Genomic DNA, 15,243 nt, shown 5'->3' on the forward strand with positions numbered 1-15,243 from the left:
ACAATGGTCAGATCAAGGAAGAACAGTAGTGGAGAAGCTTGAGAGCAGTTAGAAGAAAGGACAACATCAAGGCAATGGTGCTGTTGGTAACTGAGGAAACAGAGCCTAGTTGGAGGTCAAATGAGGAGATTAAGGCAAAGAGTCATGAGCCATAAGGGTCATGGAAACATAGAAATGATGGCAGAAAAGGACCAAATGGTCCATCTAGTCTGCCCAGCAAGCTTATGGAAGCAGCTGCCGTGCATACAGGTCACCCCCATACTTAGTTTCCCAGACTTCAAAGTCAGGGCCTTTTTGTGTGCTGCCTCAGTTCAAATCCTCATTACCTCTTGCTGTTGAAGCAGAGAGCAATAATAGAGTTGCATCAACAGTTTGAAGGTTTATTAGTTAAGGGTAGTAACCGCCACATCAGCAAGTTCCCCCATGCACTCTTTTTTTCATTTCCATCCTCTAGCCTTTAGGGATGCTCAGTGTTTATCCCATGCCTCTTTGAAATCTTTCACTGTTTTTGTCTTCACCACCTCCTCCGAAAGGGCATTCCAGGCATCCACCACCCCCTCTGTGAAGAAATACTTCCTGACATTGCTTCTGAGTCGTCCTCTCTGGAATTTCATTATATGACTCCTAGTTCTACTGATTTTTTTCCAACAGAAAAGGTTTGTCGATTGTGCATCATTAAAAGCTTTCAGGTATCTGAAGGTCTGTATCATATCTCCCCTGTACCTCCTCTCCTCCAGAGTATACATATTTTAAGTCCTTCAACCTCTCCTCATAAGTCATTTGATGGAGACCCCCCCCACCACCACCACCACCATTTTTGCTGCCCTTCTCTGGACATCCTCCATCCTGTCTCTGTCCCTTTTGAGATACGGGCTCCTCTGCATAGCAATTAAAGTTCCCAAGGATGAAGGAAAGGAAAGATTGTTCAAGGAAGAAGGGAAGCCAGGAGTCAAAGTCAGCGAGTAACAAAATGGAGGTACTTATCAGTGGGCCTATAGATAAAAGATACCCAGAGAGGTAGTTAGGATAAACAGGCAGATGGAGTAGACCTTAAAGGAAGAAGCCTGCAGAAGGGGGAAAGAAGTAGTTCAACACCACAGCCATAGCCTATTGAGAACTTTCCTATGAGAGAGAAGAGATAATCTCCATGGAAACCGTGCGGCAACTGAAGCAGAGTCCTCAGGGGAAAGCCGGGTCTCCATTAAGGCAAAAAAGAGAATGAAAGAAGAGAATGAAATGAAGAAGAAATGAATGAAGAGAATGAAAGAAGAAATGAATGAAGAATGAAAATGAAAGAAATGAATGAAGAGAATGAAAGAAGAGAATGAAAGAGGACGAGATCATGGATTTAAGCAAGCTTCTTGGAAACAGAGCAAGCATTCCAAAGGGAACATGTGAAAAGGAAGAGAAGAGAGGGGAAGGAGGATAAGAACATAAGAAATTGCCATGCTGGGTCAGGCCAAGGGTCCATGAAGCCCAGCATCCTGTTTCCAACAGAGGCCAAAACCAGGCCACAAGAACCTGGCAATTACCCAAACACCAAGAAGATCCCATGCCACTGATATCAGTAATAGCAGAGGCCATTCCCTAAGTAAACTTGATTAATAGCCATTAATGGACTTCTCCTCCAAGAACTTATCCAAACCTTTTTTGAACCCAGCTACACTAACTGCACTAACCACATCCTCTGGCAACAAATTCCAGAGCTTTATTGTGCGTTGAGTGAAAAATAATTTTCTCCGATTAGTCTTAAATGTGCTACATAGTTGGATGACAGAGAGTAGGTTGGAAGGATGACGGACTGAAGTGTGCTGGCTGGTTGGAGAGTAGCCTTGAAGGAAGGGCCAGAGTTGAGACTAATGTCCAGTTGAGGGGAGCAGGAAAAAATAATGGGCTAGAGATGTGGCACGTGGTAGTTGTGTTTAGTATGAGATGTCTTGGGCAGAGTAGTGATGGCAGGTTGAGAGGGAAAAAAAATGCTGAAGTGGCAGAGCAGTGGACGGGGCAGACGTGAGGATGGCAGGAGATGTGGGTGTGGTAAAAAAAAAAAAAAAAAAAGGAACATTGGGATTAATGTTCGGGTTGATTTGTTGTCGGTAAAAGGTTAGAGAGTGCTAGAATCAGTAAGAGAAAGGATAATGAAAGCATTAGGAAGTAAAGGAAGGAATTACAGTAGCAGAATCAAAATAACAATTAAAATACCTAAGAATCTGTTTCCTTAAAAGCAGTTTGCTAGATCCAAGCTGAATTTTCAGTGCCCCTGGAGAGTTATGCAGATATCAGAGGCTCCAATTTGCTTATAAAACTGGTAAATTCTAAGGAACTGCCCCAGCCACCATGAATTATTAGCAAGTACCAAGCCCTCAGGAACCAGCTGGAATTTGTGCTACCAGAATCAAGAGATTATAATGTAAACCATGGGTACATGAACTGGTGAACAGAAGGCAAATCTACTGGATAAGATGCAAAAACGACTCTTCTTTTCTCCTGGATCAGAGCAGCTTCCTTGTCACTGAAAATTCTGATGTCTAATGTCTTCCTTGGCTGCTCTCACGCACCTCACAATTCTTCACACATTAAAGCAAACAACTGAAAGGGCTGGAAGAGCAACCAAGCATATCCAGCCCAGGCTCAGCTTCCCCCACCACATCCTTTCACTACATCTATTTATGACTTTTAAAACAAAACACTCCTTGCTGCAATCCAGCCAAAAAAAATTATTTGTCTATTCTGGCAAAATCGGCCTTGGCTCGCTCTGCACTGAACTGATGCAAGGAGTGTAGCTCTGGAAAGCTTGTCACAAACATATTAGGTTAGACCAATAAAAAGGGATCAGCTATCTACAGCTTGTTTTTCGACCCTTATTTCTGTGTGGGACTGTAGTGGGAAGACCAGCCTAGCCACTATATTACTTCTTCACTTCTGTGTGTAGAGAAATCTGCCACCAGTTTTAGTGAATCTTCTGGTGACCACAGTAGAATAAAATTGTGGTTTTTTGGGTTTTTTTTTATTTATCACTGAACAATTTAACCTATGACATTTTTCTTCCAACTGTCGGGCCGATACAGTAAAAAACGCGGGAGAGCGGGTGAGCGCCCGCTCTCCCGGCGCGCGCACAGGCCACTCTCCTGTGTGCGCAATTCAATAAATAAATGTATTTAAATTAGGCCCAGCGGTAAAAAGAGGCGCTAGGGACACTAGTGCGTTCCTAGCACCTCTTTTTGGAAAGGAGCGGCGGCTGTCAGCAAGTTTGACAGCCGATGCTCAATTTTGCTGGTGTCGGTTTCGAGCCCGCTGACAGCCACGGGTTCGGAAACCGGACGCCGGCAAAATTGAGCGTCCGGTTTTCAACCCGCGAGCCTATTTCAAATTCTTTTTTTTTTTTTTTACTTTTTTAAACTTTCGGGACCTCCGACTTAATATCACCATGACATTAAGTCGGAGGGTGCACAGAAAAGCAGGTTTTACTGCTTTTCTGTGCACTTTCCCGGTGCCCGGAGAAATTAGTGCCTACCTTTGCTGCTAAAGAGTGTGAAAAGCTCAGTGATGTTGGAAAGAGTGGAAGGGATTCTTTGGAAGAACATACAATTGTAGGAAAATTACAGGGGTCAAGCTGGAGCTGGCTGGTCTCCTGCGACCACTGATAATACTAGGGTAGATTGATTAGGGTAGATTGATTCTCCTTAAATAGAGCTAATGCCTCCTGTACCTTGTTGCTGAACAAGCTGTCCCCTGTATAAGGTAAATCTGCTAGATTATCGTGACATCTTCACGAAGGCCACTTGCTTGCAACTATGCAAGCCTTCGAGCTCCTATAGAAGTGGCCAAAATCCTGGATGCAGATTCATAAGCTTTGTATGTAGAGCAGATCAGATGATTCTCACATTCCTCCACGTCTTTCACTGCTTTAAGGAAGTCTGCCTTCAGCTTTTGCACATTTTCGTGCCACATACAGTTGGTAAAGTGAAATCTGAGCATTAAGCATGTATTTTTGGAAGACCATAGGTGTGTTAAGATTGGTCATGCGTGTGCTTAACACATTTCAATAGCAACTCCACCAACACAGAGTGGCATGGCAGCTGGACTACTCAAAAGCCTGGGATTCTATATTTCAGGTGAGGTTTTTGGGTCACCAGAAGGCATGATGTCGGTGCCTGCCATGTTTTCATCTACAGGTCCTTGAGAAGTTTGTGCACCGGAATAGCTACAGAGTCCACTGAAAGTGAAGAAGCCTTAAGACATCTGCTTTTGGGCTTTATTCCTTCATGACATTAATGGACAGCATCTTAGCCAGGTTATCAAAAAACCTGGAATAGCAGAGATCCTACAGAGATGTAGTATGCTGAGGCAAGTTCAGCAAGGGATCTGAAGGATTCTTTAAGGAATCTTCCTACTCCCCTGACCACAGTGGTATACTGAACCATGATCCTGATTATGATGAGGATGACTGAGGAGAGGACTTCCTTTGGTCTGAGGGAGAAATGTCTATCAGGAACACAGAATGAACTAACTCCACTTTTCCCCCTTCCAATTCACGATAGGACACCCCTGGAGGAGGTGAACCTATCATTTAAGGGTGGGGACTTATTTCCAATTTGGAAGACCCTGAGGAAAGGCACCTCTGGGGGACTTTGGAAAGCCCCACTATGACAGAAAAATTTCTTCATCTTAGACAGAAGAGATTCTAAACTCCCTCTCCAATCTTCAGCGCTGAAGGAGAAAAACAAATGCTTCACCAGGTCTGAGAGCTGGACTCCCATTGGCTGACGGAACCTCTGCGCTGAAATTGGAGGAGAGACTTATTTTGTCACGGGCTAGGAGGAATGGACCCTGAGACAGACCGCCAATTGACAGGGCCAAGGCATGGTACAGAATTGTGAAGCAGAGACATGGTCAGGCAGATAAGATTGAGGCAGGCGGAGTCTGTTCAGAAGCAGGAGACCAGCAAGGACCAGGGCAGGCAGCAGAGAGAAGCAAGGTCAGGAACCAGGCCAGGTCTCAATGGGTAATCTGAATCAGGAATAGCCAGAAGTAGAGGAACAAAGAATCGGTATCTTTTGCTCAGCCACCTGCCCAGAGGAGTGAGCTTCCTTTAAAGTTAGAGCAGTGCTGATGTCATCAGTCCATGCCACAGGAAATCCTGGGTGCTGGCTCTATGGGCTTTACTCTGAATGGCAGGATGCAGCAGGGGGGCAGGATGCCGGGAGCCATGCTGGGAGGCCCCAGCAGGTTGCAGGACATAGCACTGGGCCCAGGACTGTGAGGTACAGGACGCCTACCACAGTGCAGCACCCCGTGGTCGATGGCATGTTGCATACCTTCACGAAGGACAGCTAACTTGCTGAAGAGGAGGCTTGGTGCCAGGGCAGCAACATCTGCCACTCCGCAGGTTGCCTACTGAATGGAGCTGTGTTTCATTGCTGGTGCCTTCTGCACCACAGCCCTGCTCTCCCCAGCCTCGGGACTCTTGTGCTTATGCACTGCGGTGCTCTGCTCCAACAAAACTGAAGGTGCCTTGGTTGACTGCATCTTAGAATGCACGCTCCATGCTGATGATGCAGATGGCACCCCAGTCAGCATCAGGTCCAGGTGAAACAGATAGCTTGGCGCCATGGGAGTCTTCACACCATGAAAAATGATGGCACCTGCACCACTAAGGCTATCTCCTGCCTCAGCATCAACGCAGGGCCCACCCCATTGGAGCCTTGCACTGATTGATGGCACTGACTTTCTCTTTATCACTGAGGGGAGATGATCCGGAAGAGGGATCCCTCGCTTTGCTTAGGTGCTCTTCTTAGTGCCCGCACCAGCACCACCGACTTTTGCACTAATCCGAACCCCTGACCAATGATGGATTTGGGAACTGGTGCTGCAGGGTGGGGTAGGAGGGGGGAAGCCTTCCCATGTTTTGCAGGAACAAGGGGAGAAGAATCCTGCCTTGATCTCTTGTGCCAAAAGTGTGATGATACTTTGGCTCCTGGAAAAAGGAGCTGCTCACCTCAAGCCGAGGCTTTGGGCTCTTACCCACCTAGTGCCTTCCACAGGACCTCCTCCATCTTCCAGGCATGGTACTGCTACAAGCTCAGGGACATCCGACCACAGCTGCTGCATTTGGTGGAGTCGTGATCCAGGCCCAAGCAGCGACAGCAGAAAGAATGTGGATCTGTGATTGACATACAGCACTCAGAAAAGCAGGCCTTAAAACTGCTGACTGCGGTCTTCTTGGCCTTCGGCTTTTTCATACTTTTTTTTTTTTATAGAACTGAAAATTTCTGTTGGGGAATGCTGAGGAAGCAGCAAAAGCAGAATGATGCAACAAGATATGTGAGGCCAAAAGTATAAAAATTGAAGAGAGATGGGACACATGTCCATATAATCGTAATACTTATTTTTACTAAACTGATTTTCAAAAAGAATTTTCCAAAGGGTGTACAATATAATAAAATAGATACAATACAATAGCATTACCAGCAAAAATCTATAAAAATATAGTCAAAAATAAACAATTAAAAGCATAATGAATTGAAATAAAAAATCAAAGTAATAAAAAAATATCCATTAATATCCTTACTAGACTTCAAGGACCTGGTTATAAAAACAGGCCTTAATTAACTTCCTAAACTTCATAAAATTAGAGGTAATTCGAAAAAAGACTAAGTGTCTCACGAAGTTGCACGCATGCCCAGGAACTCCTGAGCATGCTAAAGTAAAACCTTTACTAAGATCTGAGAGCTGGGCCCATGTTAGCACGGTCAGATGATAATACATATATGCTATGGCTAATTCATGCCTGCTTTTTGATGAAGAAATTACGGATATCCTGAAAACCTGACCAGTTGGTGGCCATCCTTGTTTTAACACAAACTGTGTAAAAAAAAAAAAATGGCCTGAAAGTCCACATATTGGACTCTCTTTGTGCTCAGTCAGGCTGATGCAATACTGTGCGCTGAGCCTAGCGCACAGGTTAACAAGTGCTTGGACACACATTTTGGACGTGTCCCTAATCTCCGATGCAATAAGGGGAACAGCGCATCCAAAACACGTGTCCAGACTCGCACGTAGCTAACAGTGCTCATGATGTGTAAAATGCAGGTAGATGAGGTTATTACCCTGGGATGCAAAAAATCCCTGTGCACCTGAGGCGCACTTTTTAACTTGTCAAAGTTTACGTCTGCCCAGAGCAGGCATAAAGTCTTCCCGCGAGTCAATGGCTCAAAAAACCCCCTGTTTTTCTGTGGTTCCTCCTACTTAGTATCGTCGCCATACTAAGTAGGATGAACCAAGAAAGCAGCATCATGCCAAAAAAAAGACCACGCCAAAAAAAAAAAAAAAATTGGGGGGCGTACAACATATGCCCACAATATACACGCTCAGGGCCTTGTATATTGTGCATTTGTATTGTGCCAGTAAGTTAGCTGCTGTGGGATAAAATGAACTCTCATGAATGGAGCGTCCGTTTTGGTAACCTGCACACACAGGGCACTTAATATTAATTTATTTACTGCCGATTGGTCCATTCACTGTCACATGTCAGTGAAAGGATCAATCCTCCTTTCAGAAGGCTGTCCTGAAAGGGGATTGGTCCTTTCGCTGACAATTGTCAGTGAAAAGGACCAATCGGGAACAGCCCTGCCAGGGGATGGGGAGGGAGCTCTGATCGGGGTTGTGGATGCACAGTCACTTCTCCTGGGCGCCCGATGGAAGAGCGCCAGGGATGCACAAATTATCCATTGTGCGTCCCTTTTAGCACAGCAACTCATTTGCGTATTGCATCGAGTGCCCAGGACAGGTGGATGCGCGCATTCAAAAAAACATGCATCCACTTTGGAGTCACGTTTTTTACACACATGATATTGCATCGGACTGAATGACTATAAATTGACATTTGGCTTAAAAAGTATCTCACACACCTGCTCTGGAGAACCATCTATGAGCAAGCACCGAGTCCTCATAAAAGCACTTAAAAATGACTGCTCTCTGTTTCAGTAAGAATTACAAAACTAGTTCAATTTGGGAAAAGATCTACTCTGATGCTTTCTAACTTGCAGGGAAGTGCAGATACATAAGGCTATTTTTTTTCTTGTTTTTTATTTTATTTTTTTCAATTAAAACTACAGAACATTTTAGAATGAGGCTTGAATAGCAAAGTTAATCTGAGTCATAACCATCAAACTTCACAAATTATAATGGCTGAAACTGGTTACATTATTCATTCTCCCTATGTAAGAACCACAGTTGGGTTTTCTTAATGAGCTAATCATCAAAGTATATGCATTTAGCTGTATGTTTTTCAACTTTGTGGTTTTAATTATTTCCACGTCCTATACTCCTGAAAACCTTAGGGAGGTTGAATCTGAATATCGGGACAGTGATTTTCAACTGGCAATACAATACAATTTATATCTGCACCCTGCCGTTCTCAGAAGATGACTCAGTGCGGCTAACAATATAACAAAAAACTAATCAAATACAATAAAATCAGCATTTCAAAACAGGGCAGTACAATACATCCCCTGCGCTCAAAATAAAAGCTACCGCAGAGAATCTTGCCTAGACCATCTCAACTCTCCTCTCTCGCAGAAGGGCTGCCACTAAAGCAAAGCCCCAGGAAACAGCATGTGACCCCAGGCTTTGCAGCTGCATTCAGACATCTCTGTAAATATTGGGCTTTTTCTTCTGCCAGACCATTTTTGAGCAAACTTCCTGGTGTGCATGTCCTGGAATCAAACGCAAAAGAATTCCCAGGTGACAGATCGTCCGGGCACCTAAAACTTGGTGCCTGTCACCCGCCTCCGTGCCCGGCACCACCAGGAGAGAGAGAGGAGCCGGGCCTGAGTCACAGAAGCTAACACTGGGACCTGCACACGAGAGGACTGGACTCAGATGAAATAGCAGCCGCCACACTGCTGAGCGGGAGAGATAAGGGGCCAGGTAATCGTCCGTCCGGTGCCAGTAGGGAGAGGACCCAGCCGGGAAAGGAGTCGGACCTGGGTGGGACAGCAGCTGTCATCAGCGGGCAGGCGGGAGAGGACCCACCATCGCCCTTGCCTCTGGTCTCCGAAGCGGAGAGGCCGGGGGGGAGGGGCAAAGAAGTTAAAACAGAGTAAAAAAAAAGAAAAAGAAAAGCTATAAAAACTTTTTTTTTTTTTGCACTGGCTTTTAAAATTTGGGGCTGGCACGCAAGTTTTTGCAATAATAATTCCCCCACCTGACTGGGAGTCTCTTTCCTCCCTTACGTCTGCTTGTAGCACAATGGCAAACGCTTGCCATAACTCGCCTGGCAGCGAGTTCCCGATTGCGGCAAAGTCCTATGAACACAGCACACATCTGTCAATTAGCTCACAAAAATGGGGAATAAAAACCGGGGGGGTGGGGCTAAGCCTCAGTACTGCCTGCTACATGGCAACTAGAGCGAGACGTGTGACGGAGTCCCGTATGGGGGTTGGTACATAGCACAGGAGTTAGAGGCAATCTCCCCTTACTCCCCTGCCCTAATGCTCATACTACACTTAGTAGGCTGGCCACCGAGGCCATTAACGTATCTGTAACCAGAATAAATGATAAATAAAAACTGAAGAGCTGAGCAAGAAAATGATGACCCCAGGTCACAGCCCTAAACAACAGCCTGCAACCCTATAGGCCCATGGTGGGTTTTTAGGGCGTAAGGGGTGGAGTCTCTGTCTTTCCCCCTCCCCTTCCCCCTTGCCAAGGATGATGCAAAAATCGGGTAAGGGGGCAGGAATGTGATGATTAAGTATAAGGATTTTTCGGAGGCTTTAGGACCCCCAGACGCAGACGTCACAATTTTCTATGGAAAACCGTGTCGTGCAGGGGCTCCGCCAGCAACAGCCCACTTACGTTTTTAACAGATGCGCACGGGCCGCACGGCACAGCACAGGTGCGCTGCCTCCTCCTCCGTCCACACCGAAATCACAAGCAACTCTTCTCCCCCGTCGCCGCGCTTCCCCCTCTCGGCCCTTGGCATGAACTGGACCCTGAGCAAAAGCCAATTACTGCCAAGGAACCAGCATTTATTGCATACTGTATGAAACCTAGCAGCCAAAAAAAAGACACACACGTTTTTGTTAAATACGAAATACCGGGGAAGAGCGACTCACACTCCGACACACGGGACACCTGAATTCTGCGATAGCCAGAGCCATCTCATCCCTGCTCTGGGCATGGTCCAGATTCATACGCTGGCTCAAAGACAACAGATTTGGCTGCAGGGATGCCTTGATCATACAAAAAAAATGAACAAGGGACAAGGAGCAGTTGTGGGTTGTGGCCAAACCTGTTCAGGCTGAGCCAACAGCTTCCAAGCAGTGCAGTAATGGAGCTCACTCCCAGCATCAGACAGTGCCGCTTCCATGCCCACAACTCAAGACTTTTATGGCATCTGAATGGCTTTTATTTCAATACCAACTTCATAAATATAAGCTTATTCTGCTGCATTTCTGTTCACTGTTATGTCAACAAGCTTTTGAAAGGCAGCTGCATCGCTGCTTAGGTTAAACTGCTAGTCGGATTCATTTTCCCCCACACGCCATTTGATAATTAATATGAATGATTCCTTGCCTAGGTTCTGACTAATGAGGGAGGAGTTTTTTCTGTCTTCCAAACAGCACCATCTCCTTCAGAGCAATTTTTGAACGGGCATCCATTTTAATCTTATACTTCATTGTAAAGATAACGTGCAGCTCTAAAAACTCTCACTATGAAAGTAAACATTGTTTTTGGAAGGGCAACAAACTCCAGTCAACTATCAATCTCGCCCATATGTAGCCGCTATCTGGCTGAACAAGTTAGCTGAATAAATGTATCAGCTGAAATCTTTAGCAGTGTGACTGTGCCACTGAAATAGGCTCAGCTATCTTATAGTTAACTTAGATAGGTTTATCCAAACAGCTGTCCTAGACTTACGCAGCTTAAGTACCTGATTCACTAAGGGCTTTACCCATAGACACAAAATGAGAGAAAAGCTTTAATGAATCTGGCTCTAAGGTAGCGCTGCTTGGAACGCCCCTGTCCTGCCCCTCACTTATCCAGTTAATAATAATTGAGATGGATAAACAGTTAGCCAGCTAAGCGTGATCTAATATTCAGATAGTGACACTTAGCCAGCTAAGTAGCGCTGAATATTGGCTTCCCATAGTATCACTGTAGTCTCCGACACAAGATTTCATGGCTAAAATCACAATCATTTATCTTTCTAAATAACAAAAATTCTTGATAGGGTAAGAATTCAATACAGACTTTTTTCACGTGACTACAGAGTTATTTTCCGGGCCCCTGCTGTTGTAACCTGCAGGCCGCTCTGCCCTCTGAAGGTTTCTTCCCATGAAATGCTTCCATGCACGTGCCTTGCTCCTCCTCAAGTGGGCTTCTTCCAACTTCCTTTTGTTATTCTTCCAAATCCGTGCCAGGGCTCAGAGGACAGGCTTGCTGCATGAAAACTGCAGCAGCAGCAGCTCTTTGCAAAAGTAAATACCACCAAGAAGAAGCAGCCTGCATTTTTCTCGCCAAGAGATGGGGATTGCTGTCGTTCTAGGGAGCCAGATTTATATTTATGGAGACCCATACAGCTCCACGTCTGGGGAGGCGGGGGGCAAGCCGGCTAGTCCTAGTTTTACCTCCCCATTGATTTCCTTAACATAGGACTATACCTCCCAACATGCCACGTGAAAACCAGGACTGGCTCAGTTTGGACATGGAGCTATATGGTTGTCCCCCCCTTTTATAGGCAATCCTCATTCCCCACAGGTCCAGGAATAGGAATTTGCTTTAAGCACTGCAAAGAAAAAATAAAGCAATCTTAAAAAAGGATTCCACTACTTTTTTTTTTTTTTTTTTTAGCAAACTCCCATTCCAAGAGGATAGGCAGGTACGCCAAGCAGCTGTTGACTATGCACACTTAGTTGCATATCATGAGTCATTCTTTCATTGTTCTGTATTTTTGGGAGGGGAGGGAAGCTGGATCCGGCAGTGTCCTCTGCCCCTTTATACTTCCATCCCAACCAGCATGAAGGCTGTGACCCGGCACCATGAGAGTGTTCCCCTATTTTTTTGTTTCCCCTCCCAACTAACTGTAGTCCCGTCATTGCCAAGACACCAACTCCTCCCCCCCCCCCCCCCCCCCACCTCTCCACAGGCCCGAGCCAGCATCCCCAGACCAGCCGGAGAGCGGAAGGCCCGAGCCGGGAATTTCACTCCTCCCTGTGGGATAAGCCGGCCCATGCCTCTTCATCTTAAAGTAACCAGCAGCTTCAGATTTGGCACAGAATGCTATTTCAAGGCACATTATGAAATGTATTGTAAAATGAGCTGGGGAGGGGGAAAACCCCCAAGAAAAAAACAAACCAAAATTGCCCTGTTGTGATGTCAGTGATTGATTTGTGAACTTTGTTTGTGTCCTGAGCGCTTCTAGTTTGTACGACAACACTGACGGTCCCTTTGCACACAATTAGTGCACGCTTCATTAGCGCGTGTATTTCTAGTGGCATGAGACAGGGAATAAGCCTGCGCTTAAAACAAATTCAAAGGAACGGTACGGTTTTTCCACTACAATCAGACACGACATGCTAAGGTAAACACGTTCAATGCAAGACCATGAAACACGATTACATGTTCAGTTGCCTGTGACTGCAGAAGAGGGAGGGATTTGTCTTAATAAAAGAAAAAAGAGATGTGCTTGAATCCTGGTTTGAATTGACAACCTTTTATTCATGTGTTTTTCTTTTACATACTCTCTCTCTCATAGTGGGCTAAGTAACGATGTACTATTAAGTCATTTTTTTCTTGGGGTTTTTTTTTTTCTTTTGTTAACTTTTTCATGTATGGATAGTCATCCATCCGTTTCCTGTTCTCAAGATACTGCACTTGTAATTATTTTGAAATTTCAATAAATCTTAAATTAAAAAAAAAAAAATGTGAACAGTTAAAAAAAAAATTATGCTTTGGGATTCTAGTTTGTGGTTAACATGAAAAGCCTCCATCAACACACATCTTTAGTCATTTCTGACTAAACTGGAAAAGGCAGCCAGGTGCTAGATTTCAAGTTCAGAAGCAGATGCTGCTTGCTGCCGTCTGGCAAGCCAAGCCACCGGGGCTACCCCAAGCTCCAAGACAGAAGCCCAGCTTTCCGGTTCTTACCCTCTCAGTCGTGTCTTTATATGAACTTCAGTCATCTGCCAGGTGCTGACTGAAAGAGCAGGGCTAACCACTTTGATTATTCCGATGCTGGCCTGGTAAAAGGCGTCACAGCTTTCTCTGTGACCCGCAGGGTTACTGCAATTCTGCATGAATGAAGTGTGAGACAGGTTGCTGGTCTGACCCAGCATGGCACTTCTTTTGCTCTAAACTGATTCTCTGAGCTGCTGCACAAATAAATTGACTCTAACCGGAAAATGCAAGCCCAGGGCTGCCAAATTATTTCTTTTTGGGGGGTTTTTTTTTTTGTTTTGTTTTTTTTTTTTTTGCAGATGAGGCAGCATGGAAGGAGAGTTCTGGAAAATAAAACAACCTTGTGTTAAGCCTGGACCAGTTTTAGGGAAAAAAAAAATCATACACAAATTGTATCTGGGGTGTATTCACTACCCCAAGCCAAATCCCAGTGCATTTTGGGGTAGTGAACTGACACCAAGTAAATGCAGGTTTGTGGGGGCAGAAGTCAATGCGTTTCATAACACACAGCCAACTGTGATTGGGGGTGCTAAACTCAGGACAAATTACTTCTCCCTGGATACAGTAAATGAGGTTTGCTCAAGCCTTTAAAACAATCTTTTACAGGATGTAAAATATTTCTTTTGAGTAGATGTTTGCTCCCTCCCCTTCCTTTTGCCTACTGAGTAACGAACAGCAGTTCTGACCCTTATAAAGCTCTTATCATTATTTTCAATTTGAAACAACAAACACTGGGGTAGATTTTCTAAATCTACGCGCGCGCGAACAAAAGTACGCCGGATTTTATAAGATATGCGCATAGCCTCGCGTATCTTATAAAATCCGGGGTCGGCGCGCGCAAGGGGGTGCACATTTGTGCAACTTGTGCGCGCCGAGCCCTGCGCACGCTGCCCGTTCCCTCCAAGGCCGCTCCGAAATCGGAGCAGCCTCGGAGGGAACTTTCCTTCTACCCCCCGGCACCTTCCCCTCCCTAGCCCACTCCCCCGGCCCTATCTAACCCTTCCCCCTACCTTTGTTGGCAAAGTTACGCTGGCTGGAGGCAGATGTAACTTTGCGTGCGCCAGCGGGCTGCTGGCGCACCATCACCCAACCCGGGGGCTGGTCCGGAGGCCTAGACCACGCCCCCGGGCCGGCACCACGCCCCCCGGAACGCCCCAAAAATCGCGCCGGCCACCTGACATGCCCCCCCCCCCCTGCGAAGCCCCAGGACTTACGCACGTCCCAGGGCTTGCGTGCGCCGCCGAGCCTATGCAAAATAGGCTCGGCGCGCACAGGGGGCTTTTAAAAGGGTTACACGCATAACTTATGCGGAGGTAATGTGTTTCTGTGAGAGAGAGACAGAGACTGGTCAGGGAGGTAACTGGTGGGTGTGTGAGAGACAGACTGGTCAGGGAGATGACTGGTGAATGAGGAAGAGAGACTGGTCAGGGCAGTGACTGGTGTGTGTAGGTGTGTGTGTGCATGTGTGTGTGAGAGAGACAGAGACTGGTCAAGGTGGTGACTGGTGTGTGCATGTGAGAGACTAAATGCACAATTGAATCTTTATGGGTAGAAATCCCTTGTGTGTCGGGGAAGACTATAGTGATAGGGGTATACTACCATCCACCTGGTCAAGATGGTGAGACTGATAGTGAAATGCTAAGAGAAATTAGGGAAGCTAACCAAATTGGTAGTGCGGTAATAATGGGAGACTTCAATTACCCCAATATTGACTGGGTAAATGTATCATCGGGACACGCTAGAGAGATAAAGTTCCTGGATGGAATAAATGATAGCTTTATGGAGCAATTGGTTCAGGAACTGACGAGAGAGGGAGCAATTTTAGATCTAATTTTCAGTGGAGAACAGGATTTGGTGAGAGAGGTAACGGTGGTGGGGCCGCTTGGCAATAGTGATCATAATATGATCAAATTTGATTTAATGACTGGAAGGGGGACAGTAAGCAAATCCACAGCTCTCGTGCTAAACATTCAAAAGGGAAACTTTGATAAAATGAGAAAAATAGTTAGAAAAAAACGGAAAGGAGCAGCTACAAAAGTAAAAAGTGTGCAAGAGGCGTGG

At 45.7% G+C, this 15,243-nt stretch overlaps 1 protein-coding gene across 2 annotated transcripts in view; it reads right to left on the reverse strand.

The window, feature by feature from the left end:
* Window positions 1–15,243, reverse strand: part of GNAL (G protein subunit alpha L) — a 554,112-nt gene that overhangs the window by 185,954 nt on the left and 352,915 nt on the right. The gene's annotated exons all lie outside the window — the stretch shown is intronic.

The sequence above is a fragment of the Rhinatrema bivittatum genome, chromosome 2 (assembly GCF_901001135.1).
Source record: "Rhinatrema bivittatum chromosome 2, aRhiBiv1.1, whole genome shotgun sequence".
NCBI classification, from domain to species: domain Eukaryota; kingdom Metazoa; phylum Chordata; class Amphibia; order Gymnophiona; family Rhinatrematidae; genus Rhinatrema; species Rhinatrema bivittatum.